This window comes from Globicephala melas, chromosome Y (genome assembly GCF_963455315.2).
Source record: "Globicephala melas chromosome Y, mGloMel1.2, whole genome shotgun sequence".
NCBI lineage: Eukaryota > Metazoa > Chordata > Mammalia > Artiodactyla > Delphinidae > Globicephala > Globicephala melas.
The window spans coordinates 5489099-5509334 of record NC_083336.1 but is presented as its reverse complement, the minus strand read 5'-3'; the positions used below and the strand labels follow the sequence as shown (position 1 = coordinate 5509334).

The window sequence follows — 20236 nt, the reverse complement described above, 5'->3', positions numbered from 1 at the left end:
GTAAAATCATCCTTATCCACAATAAGGAGTTAAGAGATCCCCCAAAATTCTTAGATTTAAAATCTTATATCAAAAGCAGTGGGCTTCCCTGGTGGCGCAGTGGTTCAGAGTCCGCCTGCCAATGCAGGGGGCAGTGGTTCGTGCCCCAGTCTGGGAAGATCCCACATGCCATGGAGCAGCTGGGCCTGTGAGCCATGGCCACTGAGCCTGCATGTCCAGAGCCTGTACTCCGCAACGGGAGAGGCCACAACAGTGAGAGGCCCATAACCACTAAAAAAAAAAAAAAAACAGTAATCATGAGGGTATGAAAGTACAAATGCAGCATTTTGGAAATGCATGTGAAATTAAGAGATCAGTAATTTAAAATAATCACATATATATAAAATAATATGCTACAGAAAATCCTCATGATAACTGCAAACCAAAAATCTGTGATAAATAGACATATAAAAAAGAAAAATAAATCCAAACATTACACTAAAGATAGTCAACAAATCACAAGAGAAAAACAACAAAAAGCGTTAAAAAGAACTTAAAAAAATCCAAAACAATTAACAAAATGGCAATAAGAAATGCATATTGATAATTACCTTAAATGAAAACAGACTAAATACTCCCAAAAAAAGACACAGACTGGTGGAATGGATACAAAAACAATACCTGTTTATATGCTGTCTACAAGACACCCACACACCCACTAAGCAAACATACAGACTAAAAGTGAGGGGATGGAAAAAGATACTCCATGCAATGGAAATCAAAATAAAGCTAGAGTAGCTATACTCATACCAGGTAAGTTAGACTATAAAATAAAGACTGTTATAAGACATAAGGAAGGACAGTACAAAATGATCAAGGGATCAGTCCAAGAAGAAGACACAACAATTGTAAATATTTATGCACCAAACATGGCAGCACTGCACTACATAAGGCAAATGCTAACAGCCATAAAAGGGGAAATCGACAGTAACACAATAATAGTGGAGAAATTTAACACCCCACTGACACCAATGGACAGATCATCCATACAGAAAATAAATAAGGAAACAAAAGCTTTAAATGACACAACAGACCAGATAGATTTAACTGATATTTATAGGACACTACACATGAAAGCAGAAGAATACACTTTCTTCTCAAGTGCACATGGAACATTATCCAGGAGAGATAACATCTTGCATCACAAATCAAGCCTTGGTAAATTTAAGAAAACTAAAATCACATCAAGCACCTTTTCTGACCACAATACTTCGAGATTAGAAATCAATTACATGAAAAAAATATATATAAAAATCACAAACATATGGAGGTTAAAATAATATGCTACTAAATAGCCAAGAGATCATCATTTCAAAGAGGAAATCCAAAAATACCTAGAGACAAATGACAATGAAAACACAATGACCCAAACCTATGGGATGCAGCAAAAGCAGTTCTAAGAGGGAAGTTTATAGCAACACAATCCTACCTTAAGAAACAGGAAACATCTCGAATAAACAACCTGACCTTGCACCTCAAGCAATTAGAGAAAGAAGAACAAAAAAAACCCAAGGTTAGCAGAAAGAAAGAAATCATAAAGATCAGAACAGAAATAAATGAAATAAAAGCAAAAAACAATAGAAAAGATCAATAAAACTAAAAGCTGGTTCCTTGAGAATATAAATAAAATTGATAAACCTTTAGCCAGACTCAAGAAAAAGAGGGAGACAACTCAAATCAATAAAATTAGAAATGAAAAAGGAGATGTGACAATGAATACCACAGAAATTCAAATGATCATAACCAACTACTAAAAGCAACTATATGCCAAGAAAAAGATGACCTGGAAGACAGGGACAATTCTCAGAAAAGAATAAAACCTTCCAAGACTGAACCAGGAAGAAACAGAAAATATAATCAGACCAATCACAAGTAATGAAATTAAAACTGTGATTAAAAATCTTCCAACAGGGCTTCCCTGGTGGCGCAGTGGTTGAGAGACCACCTGCCGATGCAGGGGACACGGGTTCGTGCCCCGGTCTAGGAAGATCTCACATGCCACAGAGTGGCTGGGCCCATAAGCCATGACCGCGGAGCCTGCACGTCCAGAGCCTGTACTCCACAACAGAGAGGCCATAACAGTGAGAGGCCCACGTACCGCAAAAAAAAAAAAAAAATCTTCCAACAAACAAAACCCCAGGACTAGATGGCTTCACAGGTGAATTCCACCAACATTTAAAGAAGAGCTAACACCCATTCTTCTCACACTCTTCCAAAAAACTGCAGAGGAAGGAACACTCCCAAGCTCATTCTATGAAGCCAACATCACCCTGATACCAAAACCAGACAAAGATATCACAAAAAAAGAAAATACAAACCAATATTACTGATGAATATAGATGCAAAAATCCTCAACAAAATACTAGCAAACAGAATCCAAAAACACAGTAACAGGGTCGTACACCACGATCACGTGGGATTGATCCAAGAAATGCAAAGATTCTTCAGTATATGCAAATCAATCAATGTGATACAGCATATTAACAAATTAAAGACTAAAATCCATATTAGCATTTCAATAGATGCAGAAAAAGCTTCTGACAAAATTCAATACCCATTTATGATAAAAAACAGTCCAGAAAGCGGGCATAGAGGAAACCTACCTCAACATAATAAAGGTCATATATGACACTCCCAGAGCAAATATCATTCTCAATGGTGAAAAACTGAAAGCATTTCCACTAAGATCATGAACAAGACAAGGATGCCCACTCTCACCACTCTTATTCAACACAGCTACTGAAGTCCTAGTAATTAGTAATCAGAGAAGAAAAATAAATAAATATATACAGATTGGAAAAGAAGTAAAAATGGCACTGTTTGCAGATGACATGATACTATACATAGAAAATCCTAAAGATACCACCAGAAAACTATTAGAGCTAATCAATGAATTTGGTAAAGTTGCAGGATATAAAATTAATGCACGGTAATCCCTTGCATTCCTATTCACTAACAGTGAAAGATCAGAAAGTGAAATTAAGGAAACAGTCCTGTCTACCATTCCAACAACAACAAAAAATACCTAGGAATAAACCTACCTAAGGAGATAATAGAGCTGTACATAGAAAATATAAAACAATGATGAAAGGAATCAAAGATGACACAAACAGATGGAGAGATATACCATGTTCTGGGATAGGAAGAATCAATATTGTGAAAATGGCTATACTACCCAAAGCTATCTACAGTTTCAGTGCAATCCTATCAAAGTACCAATGACATTTTTCACAGAACTAGAACACAAAATCTTAAAATTTGTATGGAGACACAAAAGACCCTGAATAGCCAAAGCAATCATGAGAAAGAGAAACAAAACTGAGCTGGAGGAATTGGATTGCCTGACTTCAGACTGTATTACAAAGCTACAGTAATCAAGACAGTATTATACTGGCGCAAAAACAGAAATATAGATCAGTGGTACAGGATAGAAAGCCCAGAGATAAACCCACACACCTGTGGTCAACAATTCTATGACAAAGGAAGCAAGGATATACACAATGTAGAAAAGACAGCCTCTTCAATAAGTGGTGCTGGGAAAACCTGACATCTACATATAAAAGGATGAATTTAGAACACTCCCTAACACCATGTATGAAAATAAATGCAAAATGGATAAAAAACCTAAATGTAAGAGCAGACATTATAAAACTCTTAGAGGAAAACATAGGCAGAACACTGTTTGACATAAATCACAGCAAGATCTCTTTTGACCCACCTCCTAGATTAATGGAAATAAAAACAAAAATAAACAAATGGGACCTAGTGAAAATTAAAAGCTTTTGCATAGCAAAGGAAACCATAAACAAGACGAAAACACACCCCTCAAAATGGGAGAAAATATTTGCAAACAAATCAATGGACAAAGGATTAACCTCCAAAATTTACAAGCAGCTCATGCATATCTAAAAAACAAACAACCCAATCCAAAAATGGGCAGAAGGCCTAAATAGACATTTCTCCAAAGAAGATATACAGATTGCCAACAAACACATGAAAGGATATTCAACATCACTAATCATTATAGAAATGCAAATCAAAACTACAATGAGGTATCATCTCTCACTGGTCAGAATAGCCATCATCAAAAAATCTACAAACACTAAATGCTTGAGAGGGTTTTGGAGAAAAGGGAATACCTTGCAATGTTGGGGGGAATGTAAATTAATACAGCCACTATGGGAACAGTACGGAGGTTCCTTAAAAAATTAAAAATAGAATTACCATGTGATCCAGCAATCCCACTACTGGGCATATACCCAGAGAAAACCATAAGTCAAAAAGACACATGCACCCCAATGTTCACTGCAGCACTATTTACAACAGCCAGGTCATGGAAGCAACTTAAATGCCCATCGACAGATGAATGGATAAAAAGATGTCAGAGAACTATACAGTGGAATGTTACCCAGCCATGAAAATACACAAAATTGGGTCATTTGTAGAGATGTGGATGCACCTAAGGACTGTCATACACAGTGAAGTAAGTCAGAAAGAGGAAAACAAATATCGTATATTGATGCATATATGTGGAATCTAGAAAAAATGGTACAGATGAACCAGTTTGCAAGGCAGAAGTAGAGTCACAGACATAGAGAACAAACGTATGGACACCAAGGGGGGAAAGAAGGGGTGGGATGAATTGGGAGATTGGAACTGACATAGAAGCACTACTATGTTTAAAATAGTTAACTAATGAGAACCTGCTGTATAGCACAGGGAATTCCACTTCATTTTGCTGTTCAGTAGAAACAAACACAACACTGTAAAAAACTATACCCCAATTAAAAAAAAATCTAATGTAATACATGAAACAACAGAATTCAGGTTTAAATTTAAATGTGGGGAGAAGATCAAGATGGCAGAGTTGGAGGATACTGAGCTCACCTCCCACAATGAGCACATCAAAAATACATGTACATGTAGAGCAACTCAGTGAAAACTAACTGGATGCTGACAGAAAGGCCCTGGTACAACAAAAGCTGTAAGAAAGATATGCACAGAGTTAGGTAGGAAAGGGGGAGAAGCAATCAGGTCAGGACATGGGCCCCAAGGAGGAGACACAGAAGAAGTGGATATCGTGGGCTTGAAGATACTCTCTAGGGAAGAAAGCTTGGGTATATTCATATCAGACAAAGCGGACTTTCAAACAACTTGGTAAGAAAAAGAAGGTCATAATAAAATGATAAAGGAATCAATAGAGGAAGGGAATGTAACATTTGTTAACATATGTGCACCTAATATAGGAGCACCTAAATACGTAAAATATTGATTAATAAGCGTTTAGTCAGGCTCATTAAGGAAAAAAAAGAAAGAGGACATAGAAAAAAAATAAGAAATTAAAGAGAAGAAATTACAACCAATGTCACAAGGATACAAAAGAACACTGTAAAAGAATACTAGGGACAGTTATATGCCAACAAAATGGACAACCTAGAAGAAAATGATAAATTTTAAAAACATACAATCATCCAATACTGAATCAGGAAGAAATAGACAATCTGAACAGACTGATCACCAGAAGTGAAATGAGTTAGTAATGAAAAAACTCCCAGCAAACAAATTTTCAGGAACAACTTCACAGGAGAATTCACACAAGCACATAAAAAACAACTAGACAGAGAGATCAAGACAGTGGAGCAGAAGGACGTGGAGCTCACCTTTCCCCACAAACACATCAAAAATACACTTACTTGTGGAACAATGCTCACAGAAAATCAACTGAAAACTGGCAGCAGATACAACCAAAGCTGCAAGACAAATCACACAAAACGAGGTAGGACCAAAAAACAAAAAGAATAGGTACGGGATCTGCACCCCCAAGAGAAAGCTGTGAAAAAGGAAACTTTCCCTCACCCTGGGGATTCCCTTTCCTAGTTGGTAGGTCCACTGGGACAGATTCAGAGCTAGAGTGACCTGGACTTTTCTCAAGAGGAGTGTGCAAGTGCTGGTTTGCTAACAAACAACACAGAGAGAGGTCAGTACTGAAGGCTGACATGTTGCTGCATTTTGCAGCCCAAAATTCACACCTACTTACAGTATACATGAGGGCTAAGTCCTGAAACTGAGGCATCAGTAGGTGGACCAGGGAAATGATACAGGTTTGCTGTGGAAAGATGGCCCAAGGAGCCTGGAGTGTGGTCCAGGCTGCCATAGTTGAGTGGGAGCAAAATGGTGCACACGTCTGCACTATAGGAGCCCCACTATCAGTGTGCTCATTGCAGGGCACAGCTCCAATGGTGCTGGGCTTTGTGACTGTGCACCGTGCAGTTACATGGCTGATATCTGAGCCAATTATCAGCACTCCCATGGTGGGCTCAGCTTTGGCAGCAATGGGCTTTAAGAACATGCACACACCGGGAGCAGGCCTGATCTGAGGCTATTATCAGTGCTCCTCCAGTGGTGTTGGGTCCGGGGTGGCTCTAGCAGTACCGGACATTGATCATGCTCACACCAGGTGGTGGGTGGCATCATGTCCCTGGCAGACAGCCCCTGGGGAGGTATACACAGTGGCTCCTTTCCCAGTGGGAGCACTCCAGTCCCACCTACCTCACACTGCTGCTTAGAACTGGATCTGAGGGCATCTACTCCAACAGTGTTGTGACTGTCACAGAGCAAAGAAGAGGCCCCACCCAACATCCAGTACAGGCTCTGGTCACCAAACACCAAGCACATCCACTATCAAGGGGACAACGGCCAACACATTCTGAGGAAAGATGTGGTATGTATCCATAACAAAAACAACCCTCACACTAAAAATATGGGACTCACACAGTCTACACAGGGACACTCCCATATAAAAATAGCCCTGTAAGACCACAGTAGATACCTGTTTCTCCTAAATTCATACAGTCAGAGAATTTTAAGTAAAATGAAGAACCAGAGGAACTACTCCCAATTAAAAGAACAAGAGAAATCCCGTGAAAGAAAAAAACAGTGAAACAGACCTCTCCAGTCTAACAGAACCCAAGTTCAAAAAGGTAATAAAAATGCTAAAGGAATTTAAAAAGGCATCAACAGAAATGCAGAAAGCTGTAACAAGGAACTAGAGCTATAAAGAGAAACTGATCAAAATTAGACAATTCAATTGCCGAGATAAAAACCAAGCTAAAAAATAAAAAAAAAAAAAACCCAAGCTAAAAGCAATGAACAGAAAACAAAGTAAAACAAAAGAATACTAAGTGATCTAGTAAACAGAAAAATAGAAATTATCCAATTGGAACAGCAGACAGACAAATTTAAAAAAATGAAAGTGCACTGTGAGATATATGGAATAATATAAAGTGTGCCATATTAGGAGTTTCATTATAATAGGGGCTTCAAAAAGAGAAGAAAGAGAAAGGGGGAGCAAAATGTATTTGAAGAAATTATGGCTGAAAACTTTCTAAATCTAAACTATGAAACAGATATCCAGGTACGAGGCACAGAGGTTCCCAAACAAGGTAAACCCAAACACACACCAAGACATATCACAATAAAGAAGGCCAAAGTTTAACATAAAGAGGATTCTAAGGGCAACAAGAAAAAAAACAAAGAGTCAGTTACAAGGGAACCCCCAAAAGGTTATCAGCTGATATCTCTACAAAAACTTTGCAGGCCAAAAAAAAGTCACGATATATTCAAAGTCCTGAAAGGGAAAAACCTGCAACCTAGGATACCTTAACCAGCAAGATTATCATTTAGAATAGAAGTAAAGGTAAATAATTTCTCAGACAACTAATAAATAAAAGAATACAACAATCCTAAACCTAACTTAGAAGAAACATTAAAAGTGCTCCTCTAAATAGAAAAAAGCAAGAATTTACATCAAAGGAGAAAACACAATAGGAAGGATAAATACATAAAAGTATTAAAGATCACTTGAATAAGCCACTATGTAAATCAAAAAACAATCAAAAATTTTTGCAAAACTGTAATTACAATTAACAGCAAAAGGATAAACATGAAAATGTAAAATAGAACATCAAAATAACAAATTGTAGGGAAGAGGAGTAAGAAAAAGTAAATATTTTAGAATGTGTTTGTAGTCATGTAACTATCAGTCTAAATCAAGAACATACTATAATTCACAAAAACAAACAGACACCCAAACATAATACAAAAGAAAGCCATGAAACCACAAAAGGAAAAACAAAGAGAATAAGAAATGAATAAGAACTATAAAATCCACTGAAAAACAGGTTTAAAATGACAATAAGTACATACTTATCAATAATTACACGTCAGTGGACTAAATCCTCTGATCAAAAGACAAAGAATGGCAGATTAGATTTTTTTAAAAAAATACCAAGAACCTACAATACACTGTCTTCAAGACACTGACTTTAGGGAGAAAAACACACATAGATTGAAATCGAGGAGATAGAAAAAGATGTTTCATGCAGACAGAAGTGACAAGAAAATGGGGTAGCAATACTCAAATCAGACAAAGTAGACTTTATAACAAAGTCCATGAAGAAAGACAAAGAAAAGAAGGACACTAAATAATGATAAAAGGATGAATACAAGAAGAGGATATTACACTTAAAAGCATATATGTACCCAATGTAGGAGAACCTAAGTATATAAAACAAATACTAACAGACATAAAGGGAGACACTGAGAGGAATGACAATTGACAATAATAGTAGAAGACCCACTGACATCAATGGACAGATCTTCCAGACAAAATCAATAAGGCAACAGAGATTCTAAAAGACACAATAGAACAGCTGGACTTAATTAAAATCTACAGAACACTACATCCAAAAAAACAGAATACACATTCTTTTCACTTGTGCATGGACATTCTCTAGGACAGACCACATACTAGGACACAAAACAAGTCTCAACAAACTTCAGAGGATAGAAATTATTTCAAGCATCTTTTCTGACCACAATGCTATGAAATTAGAAATCAACCACAGAAAGAAAAATGAGGGGAAAAAATCATTACATGGAGAATAAACAACATGCTACTAAAAAACCAATGGGTCAATGATGAAATCAATGAAGAAATAAGAAAATACCTTGACACAAATGACAATGAAAACACAACATTACAAAATCTATGGGACACAGCAAAAGCAGTTCTAAGAGGGATATTGATAACCTAGAACAAGAAAACAAGAAAAATATTTTCTTGTTTTTCATTGCAAGAAAAATTTCAAATAAACAATATAACCCACCCCATAAAAGGGTTAGAAAAAAGAACAACCAAAACCCACTTCCCCGGTGGCACAGTGGTTAAGACTCTGCCTACCAATGCAGGGGACACGGATTCGAGCCCTGCTCTGGGAAGATTCCCACATGCTGTGGAGCAGCTAAGCCCATGCGCCACAACCATGAAGCCTGTGCTCTAGAGCCTGTGAGCCACAACTACTGAAGCATGCATGCCTAGAGTCCAAGCTCTGCAACAAGAGAAGCCACTGCAATGGGAAGCCTGCACCCAGCTACGAAGAGTAGCCCCCACTCTCCACAACTACAGAAAGCCCGTGGGCAGCAATGAAGACCCAATGCAGCCAAAAATAAATAAGTAAATACATAAATAAATTTATAAATAAAGATTTTTTAAAAACCCAATGTCAGCATAAGGAAGGAAGGAAACAATAAAGATCAGAGAGTAACTAAATAAAATAGAGATCAAAAAATAGAAAAGATCAATAAAATGAAGAACTGGAGTTTTGAAAGGGTAAACAAAATCAATAAACCTCTAGCTAGACTCAGCAAGACAGGACTCAAACAAAATAAGAAATAGAAGAGGAGAAATAACAACTGACACTACAAATTTGACAACCTGTAAGAAATGAACAACTTTCTAGAAACATACATCCTGCCAAAATTGGGTGAAGAAGAAACAGATAATTTCAACAGACTTATGCCTAGAAGTGAAATAGAATATGTAATGTTTTTAAATTCCCTGCAAACAAAAGCCAGGATCAGATGGCTTCACTGGGGAATTCTATCAAACATACAAAGAAGAACTTAAAACTATCTTCAAAATCTTCCAAAAGACCGAAGAGGAAGGAACACTCCCAAAGTCATTCTATGAAGCCACTATCACTCTGATAGTAAAACCGGACAAAGAGAAGGAAGGAAGGAGGGAAGGAAGAAAGAAAGAAAGGGAGTCACAGGCCAATATTTTTCATTAATACGGAAGCAAAAATACTCAACAAAATATTAGCAAGCCAAATCCAACAATGCATACAAATGATCATACACCATGATTAAGCTGGATTCATTAAAGGGTCTCAAAGATGGTTCAACACATGCAAATCAATCAATGTGGTACACCACATTGACAAAAGGAAAGAAAGAGATTCACATTATCATCTCAATAGGTGCAGAAAAGCCATTTCATAAAATTCAATATCCATTCATGATAAAAACTCTTAACAAAGTGAATTTAGAGTAAACATATCTCAACATAATAAAAGCCATTTATGACAAATCTACAGTCAATATAATACTCAACAGTAAAAAACTGAAAGCCTTCCCACTAAATTCCGGAACAAAACAAGGATGCCCATTCTCACCACTCTATTCAACAAAGTACTGGAAGTCCTAACCACAGCAATCAAAGAAAAAGAAGTAAAATGTACCCAAATTGGAGGGGAAGAGGTAAAACAGTCATTATATGCAGATGGCACGAGAGTCTACATAGAAAAGCCTGAAGACTCCACACAAAAACTATTAGAACTAATAAATTCAGCAAGATAGCAGGATACAAGATTAATATACAGAAACCTGTTACATTTCTTTACACTAATAATAACATATCAGAAAGAGAAAGTAAAAACATCACATTTTAAATCACATCAAAATAAATAAATCACCTAGGAATAAACCTAATCAAGGCAGAAAAAGACCTAAACACAGAATTATAAAACACTGATCAAAGAAATTGAAGATGATTCAAAGAAATGGAAAGATGTCCCTGGCACTGGACTGGAAGAATTAATATTGCTAAAATGGCCATAATACTAGAATCAATCTACAGACTTAATGTGATCCCTTTCACACTACCCATAACATTTTTCACAGAACTAGAACAAATAATCATAAAATTTGTATGAGACAACAAAAGACCCAGAATTACCAAAGCAATCCTAAGGAAAAAGAATAAAGCTGGAGGCATAACCCTCCCAGACTTCAGATAATACTACAAAGCTACAGTAATCAAAACAGCATGGTATTGGCACAAAAGCAGACACATAGATCAATGGAGCAGAACAGAAAGCCCAGAAATAAACCCACACACCTACTGGGAATTAATCTTTGACAAAGGAGGCAAGAATATACAATGGAGAAAAGACAGTCTCTTCAGCAAGTGTGGTAGGAAAGCTGGACAGCTGCATGTAAACCAATGAAATTAGAACATTCCTTCATACCATATACAAAGACAAACTCAAGATATCTTAAAGACTTAAATACAAGACATGACACCATACAACCTCTAAAAGAGAACATAGGTAGAAAACTCTTTGACATAAAACATAAAACAATATTTTTTGACCTGTCTCCAAAGGCTAAAAATAAACATATGGGTCTTAATTACTCTTAAAGGCTTATGCACAGCAAAGGACACCATTAACAAAATGAAAAGAAGACCTATGGAATGGGAGAAAATATTTTCAAATGATATAACTGAGAGGTTAATATCCAAAATACATAAAAAGCTATTTAACTCAACATCAAAAGCAAAGCAAACAACCCAATTTTTAAAAATGGGCAGAACACCAGAATAGACATTTTTTCCAAAGAAGATATACAGATAGTCAACAGGCACATGAAAACATGCTCACTATCACTAATCATCAGAGAAATGCAAATCAAAACCACAATGAGATATCACTTTGTAACTGCCACAATGGTTGTCATTAAAAAGACCACAAATAAGAAATGTTGGCAAGGATGTGGAGAAAAGGGAACACTGTTGATGGGAATACATATTGGTGCAGCCACTATGGAAATCAGTATGGAGGTTCCTCAAAAAAATGTAAATAGAGCTACCATATGATCCCGCAATTCCACTCCTTAGTATATATCAGAAGAAACAAAAACAATAATTCAAAAAGTATATGTACCAAATACCCATGGCAGCATTACTTACAATGGCAAGATATGGAGGCAACCTAAGTATCCATCAACACATGAATGGATAAAGAAGATGTGGCACATGTAAACAGCAGACTGTTAATCAGCTATAAAAAAAAGAATAAAATTTTGCCATTTGCAACAACATGTATGGACCTAGAGGGTATTGTACTGGGAAAAATAAGTCAGCGAAAAGCAAATATTGTACTTTCTCACTTAAATATGGAATCTAAAAAACAAAATACACGAATATAAGAAAACATAAACAGACTCACAGACATAGAAAACAAACTAGTGGTTATCAGTGGGAGAGGGAAGTGGGAGGAGCAAGGTAAACATAGGGGAATAAGAGGTACAAAATACTATGTATAATATTTAAAAGTTACAGGGATATATTGTATAGCACATGCAATACAAGCAGTATTTTAGAATAATCTTAAATGGGTTATGATCTATTAAAATATTGAATCACTTTTTTATACAACTGAAACTAATATAGTGTTATCAATCAACTATACTTCAATAAAAATTTTTAAATGTGGTCTGAATATTGGGTGACATTATTGACTTATTGTTAATTCTGTGTAATTAAACTATGGTGGATATATCTTTTAAAGTGCTTTTCTTACAAAGTTTACAATGAAATATTTAGAAATTAATTATTCTGTTGACTGCAATTTATGTATAAGTGATTCAGAAAGAAAAAACAGAAAGAAAACAAATGTGGAAAAACGTTAACAAAAGAATCCAAGTAAAGATACATATGTGTGTACATGAAACCACTGTTACAAAGTCTGTAAATCTGGACAACTTCAAATAAAATAAAATTGCAAAATAAAACCTTGGGAGGGAAAATGTAGCTGCCTACATTGAGTGGAGTGGTGGTGGAGAAAGATAAAGCCAAGAATTATTTTTTCTTCATTGATATGTTTTAGCAATAAGTAACTTTACCCATGTTCATGTATTACTTTAAATAATTTTCTAATATATTCAAAACGGTAAAATTGAATAATACTTCATAAAATAAGATGTTGTTTTATTAAAACTGCCATGTTTTCAACTTTCCTGCATTAAACACTTGAACTAAAATAATCTTATCTGCAATGTCTCCCTTTTTATGCTATGTGAAATTCTAAATTTTGTAATAATACAAATACAATAGAATAAATAAGTCTAGTATATTCAAAAACAAAATTTTATCAAAATCTTGAAACAAGACATACATAAAGAATACAAACTATATCCCTCTACTTTGTATTGAGAAAGTCTTTGTTCTCTCTGGGAAAACTCAACTGTAAGAAAGAACACAGGTCTAATCTTGCCACAAAGGAATATTGTTTAACTCAGTTGGCAGCTCCTAGAAACCCTTTACTCCCTCCTGATTTGTCGTAGTTACTTGAGAACAAATTGCCATAGCAAGTGTCCATTGCATTCACTCAACAAGAGGTAAAAATTTTCTCAAGGGTACTATGACCAAATTTCCTATGAAATCACCCTGGTTTTATGGTTGCAGAAACTTCCCAGTGCCCCTGCCTCTTCATAGTCATTATTTTGTCTTGACAGCTATAGATTGTGGCTGAGAAGAGCAGAACAGACTACCAGACCTGAGACTTGTCAGAGGCTTGGAGCCCCAGGTAAGGAAAAAGAGGTTTCCTCCTAAGGTCAAACAAATTTTCTTCTAGCTCTGATTATTCTAATTAATTTCATGAAAGAAAGGATGGGCAGCTTTTTCGTTGGGAGGAGACACTATATTAAGGCAACTGGGAGCCCCCAGTGAGTACGCCTCCTATGCAATAGCAGCCAATGTAGGTCTATAGGAAGGCTTGACTTAACGGTTTCTACACTTTGGAACCAGTGACATTTGAAGATGAATTATTCTTTGTTTAGGGGAATGTCCTATGTATTTCAAGATGGTTAGCAACATCTCATGCCTCTACATGCCAGTACAATGCAATACCCCAGTTGTGTCAATCAAACTGATTTCCAAATATTACCAAAGTCCCCAGTGGATGGAGAACAAAATTACTCCAAGTTGAGAACCACTGCCCATATTAAAACTTATGAAAAACTTCCATAACAGTTTGTCTATAGCCATGGAGGCAGACACCATGGGATATCCTCTACTATTTGGGGACATCCTCCAACAATCTCTCCGCAGCCCATAACTAACATCTGGCACCAACTTTGGGGCACTTTCAGCATTACCCCTAGCAGGGAGCTTTCCAAAAAGGATGAGACACTACAGGTGGAAAAGAAACATTACATTACTCAGCCCCACAGTTCTCAGTACTTCATTTAGCAGGTATTCTAAAATGCACATATTCCAGAGCTCTGTATATTTGAAAATGATGCTGGACATCCAATAACCCCTGGGTATAGTCTTGGCTGTTCTCTGTCCCAGAAGCCTTACCAGTATGAAAGATATCAATGTTCTCTAGATTACAGGGGAAAAATGTGGATGGAAAGCAACAGAAGGCAATAGATAATGAGAAACAGGATGTCACAGATTTGTTTCCTTGGCTGCCTCTTTTTGGGGTCAGGGCTAGTGACGGGGTCCTTGACAAAAGGCCTCTAAAGAACTGTGCCTCCAGCACCAGTATGGAATCACTCATAAAAACAAGTTATGAAAGTGTTTCAAGTGGTAGCGACTCTTCAACAAATTCCCTCTAATGTTGAGCAAAGTAACTGTCCTTCTTAGTGGGTTTCCTATATCATCATTTGTAAAAGACATGCCTTCAAATCTAATGAAAATTATGACTCTGGGAAGATGATGGAGTAGGAAGCACCAGAAATCTGTATTCCCATCAAACAACAATTTCACTGGAAAAATCTGTCTGATTCAACAGTTTTGAAACTCTGGCCTTTGGTGAAGGTTACAACTTCCAAGAGAAGACATGGACCATAAATTCTGGTCAATTTCAGCTCTTATCTTAGCAGCATGTAAAAATCCCCCACCCCCAGCCACAAAACAGACAGCTATGCATATGTTCCTGCAGCAGCATGTATACAGCTTGCAAAAGCCAGGGTAAGCACAAAGCACACTAGGCTTAAAATATTACAGGCCCATATTCTGACTACTGACTGCTGCTTTTTGATTACAGAGATAAAGACACAGAAGTGGGCAGCTATTATTTCATTTCCCCACATTGTTGCAAATCCCCACTCCCTGGCTGAAGTGACTTCTGGGAACTTAAAGGGTAATAACCATTTCTTCCTCCTTCATTTTTCTCTTTTTCCTCTTTTAGAAGCCAGATATTAAACACTAGGATATCCCCAAAACTGCATATACAAGAAAAAAAAAAGTGAATGAACATGCCCAGGGAAAAGGTAAGAATAAACCTGAGAAGACATTAAGTTTACCCATCAGATGCTCCTCAGTGCAGGAATGGCTGTAATACTCATTAAAAAATTTCAAAAACAACAAAAATAGAAAACCCTAGGAAAAGAGAATGAACCATATTTCCAGAGTCACTGGCCTATTAAATTCAGATGTCATCTATACCATTTTTCTAGATTCCATATATATGTGTTAATATACGATATTTGTTTTTCTCTTTCTGACTTACTTCACTCTGTATGACAGTCTCTAGGTCCATCCATGACTCTACAAATGACCCAATTTCATTCCTTTTTATGGCTGAATAATGTTCCATTGTAAATATCTACCATATCTTCTTTACCCATTCCTCTGTTGATGGACATTTAGGTTGCTTCCATGTCCTGGCTATTGTAAACAGTGCTGCTATGAAAAAGATACATGCACCCCAATGTTCATATATACAAACTTCTATGACAAAAACCTCATGGTAACTGCAAACAAAAAATCTATAATAAATGTACATTCAATAAATAAAAAGCAATCCAAATATGACACAAGAGATAGTCATCAAATCACAAGACAAGAGAACCAAAGAACAAAGGGTGAAAAGACCTACAAAAATAAATCCAAAACAATGAAAAAAATGGCAAGAAGAACACACATATTACCTTAAATAAAAGGGGACTAAATGCTCCAAACAAGACACAGACTGGCTGAATGGATACAAAAACAAGACAGCATATTTGCTGCCTAGAAGAGATGCATTTCAGATCTAGAGTCACATACAGACTGAAAGTGAGGAGATGGAAAGAGATGTTCCATGCAAATGAAAAACAAAGGAAAGCTGAGCAACAACACTCATATCAGACAAAAGCCTTTAAAATAAAGACTGTTACAAGATACAAAGAAGGACACTGCATAATAAATAAAAGATCAATCCAAGAAGAAGTTATAAGAATTGTAAATATACATAAACACAACATAGGAGCACCTCAATATATATGGCAAATGTTTACAAACATAGAGAAATTTAGAGTAACACGATAATAGTGGGGAATTTAAATACCCCACTGACATCATAGGACAGATAATCCAGAGAGAAAATCAGTAAGGAAACAGAGACATTAAATGACACAGTAGACCAGATGATGGACTTATTTGATATGTATAGAGGATTCCATTCGAAAGCAGAATACAATTTAGTTTTAAGTGCATCTGGAATATTCTCCAGGATAGATCACATGCTGGGCTGCGTATCAAGCCTTGGTAAATTTAAGAAAATTGAAGTCATATCAAACATCTTTTCTGACCACAATACTATGATATTAGAAATCAATTATAAGAAAAAGAACTTCTAAAAAACAGAAACATGGAGGCTAAACAACATGGCACTAAGCAACCAATGGATTAATGAAGAAGTCAAACAGCAAATAAAAAAAGATACCTAGAGACAAATCAAAAAGAAAACACAAGGATCCAAAAGCTATGGGATATAGCAAAAGAAGTTCTGAACGGGAAGTTTATGGTGAAAAAAGCTTACCTCAGGAAACAAGAAAAATCTCAAAAAAACAATCTAACTTTACATTTAAAGCAACTAGAGAAGGAAGAACAAACAAAACCGAAAGTTACTGGAAGGAATGAAATAATAAAGTTCAGAGCACAAATAAATGAAATAGAAACTTAAAATAAAAAGAAAATCAAAAAGATCAATAAAGCTAAAAGCTGGTTCTTCTAAAATATCAACAAAATTGATACACCTTTAGCAAGATTCATCAAGAAAAAAAAAAGGAAGAGAGCCTAAATCAATGAAATCAGAAATGAAAAGGTAAAAGTTACATGAAACACCACAGAAATACAAAGAACCGTAAGAGACCACTATAAGCAAATACAGGCTAATAAAATGGACAACCTTGAAGGGACAAATTCTTAGAAAACTACAACCTTCCATGACTGAACCACGAAGAAATAGAAAATATGAACAGAGCAATGAAAAGCACTGAAATTGAAACTGTGATTAAAGATCTTCTGACAGGGCTACCCTGGTGGTGCAGTGGTTGAGAGTCTGCCTGCCGATGCAGGGGACATGGGTTTGTGCCCCCGTCCAGGAAGATCCCACATGCCACGGAGCGGCTGGGGGCCCATGAGCCATGGCCACTGAGCCTGCGCGTCCGGAGCCTGCGCTCCACATGGGAGAGGCCACAGCAGTGAGAGGCCCGCATACTAAAAAAAAAAAAAAAAAATCTTCGGACAAACAAAAGCTCAGGACCAGATGGCTTCACAGGCAAATTCTATTAAACATTTATAGAAGAGTTAACACCTACCCTTCTCAAACTCTTCCAAAATATAGCAGAGGGAGGAACATTCCAATACTCATTCTATGAGGCTACCATTACTCTGATACCAAAACCAGACAAAGATGTCACACACAAAAGAAACTACAGACCAGTATCACTGATAACATAGATGCAAAAATCCTCAACAAAATACTAGCAAACAGAATCCAACGACACATTAAAAGGATCATGCACCATGATCATGTGGGATTTATCCCAGGGATGCAAGGATTCTTCAATATACACTGTGAGAAACCACATTAACTAAAGAATAAAAACCATGTGATCATCTCAGTAGATGCAGAAAAAGCTTTTGACAAAATCCAACACCTATTTATGATAAAAACTCTCCAAAAAGCGGGCATAAAAATATAACTCAACATAATAAAGGCCATATATGACAAACTCACAGCTAACATCATACTCAACAGTGAAAAGCTGAAAGCATTTCCTCTGAGATCAGTAAGAAGACAAGGACGCTCATTCTCATCACTTTTATTCAACACAGTTTTGAAGTTCCTAGCCACAGCAATCAGAGAAGAAAAAGAAATAAAAGGAGTCCAATGTGAAAAAGAAGTAAAACTGTCACTGTGGCAGATGATATGACTATACACAGAAAATCCTAATGATGCCACCAAAAAACTATTAGCACTCATCAATGAATTCTGTAAAGCTGCAGGATACAAGGTTAATGCACAGAAATCTATTGCATTTCTATACACTAACAATGAAATTTCAGAAAAAGAAATTAAGGAAACAATTCAATTTCCCATTGTATCAAAAAGAATAGAATACCTAGTAATAAACTATCTAAGGAGGCAAAAGAACATTACTCCAAAAATTATAAGATACTGATGAAAGAAACCAACAGTGACACAAACTGATGGAAAGATACACTGTGTTCTTGGATTAGAAGAATCAATAATGGGACATCCCTGGTTGTCCAGTGGTTAAGACTCCATGCTCCCAATGCACAGGACATGGGTTTGATCTCTGGTCAGGGAACTAAATTCCGCATGCCACAAAGAGTGGCCAAAAAAGAAAAAAGAATCAATATTGTTTACAGGATCATACTACCCAAGACAATCTACAGATTTACTGTAATCCCTATCAAATTACCAAGAGCATTTTTCACAGAACTAGAACAAAAATAATTTTTAATTTATATGGAAACACAAAAGACTCTGAATAGCTGAAACAATCGAGAAAGAAGAACGGAGCCACAGGAATCACACACTCTGACTTCACACTATACTACAAACGTTAAGCAATCAAAACAGTGTGGTACTGGCACAAAAACGGAAATACAGAGCAATACTACAGGATAGAAAGCTCAGAAATATGTCCACACTGTTATTAATCTGGTCAACTGATCTATGACAAAGGAGACAAACATATACAATGGAGAAAGACAATCTCTTCAGTAAGAGGTGCTGGGAAAACTGGACAGCTACATGTAAAAATATGAAATTAGAATACCCCCTAAAACCATACACAGAAATAAACTCAAAATAGATTAAAGACCTAAATGTAGAATGAATACTATAAAACTCTTAGAGGAAAACACAGGCAGAACATTCTCTGACATAAATCTCAGCAATACCTTTTTTTGGATCCATCTCCTAGAATAACGGAAATAAAAACAAAAATAAACAAGTGGGACCTAATTAAACTTAAAAGCTTTTGCACAGTAAAGGAAACCATAACCAAAACAAAAAGACAACCTACAGAATGGGAGAAAATATTTGCAAACGATGCAATAGACAAAGGATTTCCAAAATATACAAACAGCTCATACAGATTAATAACAAAAAACAAACAATACAATAAAAAAATGGGCAGAAGGCCTAAATAGACATTTCTCCAAAGAAGACATACACACAAGCCATACAGATGGTCAACAGGCACGTGAAAAGATATTCAGTATCGTTAATTATTAGATAATTGTAAATCAAAATTACAATGAGGAATCAATTCACTCCAGTCAGAATGGCTAATTATTAGATAAATGCAAATCAAAATTACAATGAGGAATCAATTCACTCCAGTCAGAATGGCCATCACCAAAATGTCTACAGATAATAAATGCTGGTGAGGGTGTGGAGAAAAGGGAACCCCCCTACACTGTTGGGGGGAATGTAAATTGGTGCAGTCACTAAGGAGAACAAAAACCCTAAAAACAAGAAGAACTCTAAAAATAGAGTTACCATATGATCCAGCAATCCTACTCCTGGGCATATATATGAAGAAAATTCTAATTCGAAAAGATACATGCACCCCGATGTTCATAGTAGCACTTTTTATAATAGCCAAGACAGAGAAGCAACCTAAATGTCCATCGACAGATGAATGAATATAATGGATATATATATAATGGAATATTACTCAACCATCTGAAATATTATGCTGTACTTTTGTGCTCCATCATTTTGCTGTACACCTGAAACTAACACAACATTGTGAATTAACT

At 36.2% G+C, this 20236-nt stretch overlaps 1 protein-coding gene across 6 annotated transcripts in view; it reads right to left on the bottom strand.

The window, feature by feature from the left end:
- The window catches only part of LOC115850479 (H(+)/Cl(-) exchange transporter 4), a 176818-nt gene that overhangs the window by 64051 nt on the left and 92531 nt on the right, over nt 1–20236 (bottom strand). The window lies entirely within an intron of this gene.